The sequence below is a fragment of the Antrostomus carolinensis genome, unplaced genomic scaffold, assembly GCF_000700745.2.
Source record: "Antrostomus carolinensis isolate BGI_N321 unplaced genomic scaffold, ASM70074v2 scaffold48928, whole genome shotgun sequence".
Classification (NCBI taxonomy): Eukaryota; Metazoa; Chordata; class Aves; order Caprimulgiformes; family Caprimulgidae; genus Antrostomus; species Antrostomus carolinensis.
Genome location: NW_010331830.1, coordinates 347 through 2183, shown reverse-complemented (window position 1 = coordinate 2183; position 1837 = coordinate 347).

The following is a 1837-nucleotide window of genomic DNA, read 5'->3' as shown; positions in this document are numbered from 1 at the left end:
CAACAGAAATAGTTCAGCCAGATCCTGGTGGAGCAGACAAGGGGGGAGTTTTGAGGTGCTGGAGATGATGGGTCCAGTCCCCTTGGGTCACCCTGGTTGCCATTGTGCTTGCTTCACTGGTGGCATTTCATGAGGTTGGCTCCTAACAAACCCCCTAATTAGGGGATTTGCGCCGGCGGGGAGGTGGAGATGAGGCCTCCTCCCTCCTTCCCTGCCTCTCCCCGGATGAGGAGGAGGAGGAGGAGTCAGGACCTGGATAAGGTGGGAGAGGCTGAGCCATGAGGTCAACAGAAATAGTTCAGCCAGATCCTGGTGGAGCAGACAAGGTGGGGGTTTTGAGGTGCTGGAGATGATGGGTGATGACCCGTCCCCTTGGGTCATCCTGGTTGCCATCGTGCTTGCTCCACTGGTGGCATTGCATGAGGTTGGCTCCTAACGAACCCCCTAATTAAGGGATTTGTGCTGTGGCTTGCAGCAACGTGGTGGTTTCGGGGAGAGGCAGAAGAAGGGTCACACACATTATTTTTTGCTTATTTTAAGGCAATTTTGGTGGAGTTTGGGGTGGCTCAAAGACCTCCAGTCCTGCACGGGAGGGTTGAGAGGGGTCCCCCCAGCTTCTCCAGCCCCAAGGCCACCACAGCAATGTTGGCAACGTGTCAGACCTTCCAAGGGAGGGTTCCACCGTGCAGGTCCAGGCAGAGACCAGCTGCCTGGAGCTGACAGAGACCTGACTCAGCTGTGATGCCTCTTCCGGGCTCCCCAAGAATGACCTCGAAGCCCCCGGGGCAGCTGATGTGGTTGTCCATCAGGTGAGTGGTGTCATGAGTCCTGCCCTGGTGAGTCAGGGGTTAAGCTCCAGGCTGACTGAGGGTTAACCGTGTTGTAATGGCCTGTGCTCCTTTTTACTCATCTCTTACAACAGGGAGTACAGCAGGGTTCTGAGGCAAATGATGATGAAGGCTATGTCTGTCCATCTGCCCACCCATCCATCCCTCCATCCATCCATGCATTTACCCAGCTGTCCATCCAATCAGTCACCCAACCATCCATCCTTGTGTCCATCAATCCACCCAACCACATTATCATCCATCAATCCAACCAGCCAACCACCCAAACATTCATCCATATGTCCATCTAACCACCTAACCAGGTTACCATCCCTCCCAACAACCAACATCGACCAAACCAGCCATCCATGTGCACATCCAGCCACCCAACCACATTATCATCCACCTGTACATCCACCCATCCATCTGGTTGCCCAACCATCGATCCAGTCAACTCCCCAACCATCCATCCATGCATCTATCCATCCATCCATGCATCTATCCATCCATCCATGCATCCAACCATCCATTACCATTCATCTACCTGTCCCTCCAACTATCCATCTTCCTTTCCTATGTGTCCATAAGAGCCAAGCAACCTTCACTAGGTGGACCAAGGAGCTAATGGAGCAGATGATCAGGCACAAGTAGAAGACAGTTTGACTTTCTTGGCTACAAGAAAATGGTACCAATTTGCCCCAGTTTAACCCAGTGAAGAATCAGAGCTGTGAGATTTGAAGGGAAGGTCACAAAAGAGAAGCCAGCCCATGGAACAACTGAGGAACACCTGGGAAATGGCTTCTCCAGGTGGGACAAAGTTTGGGCAAAGTTTTCCTCACTGTCTTGAGGGAAAAAAAACGACCTCATGTGGAAAAAAAATCTCTCAGTGTGTAAAACTTTGCAATTGTGGGAGGAATCGGCCGAGTCGTGCTGGGAACCTGTCTGGCAAGAAGCACGGAGCTGCTCGCCCCACGTTTCGGGGAGGGGAGGTCCTGGCAGTTCCTCTTGTG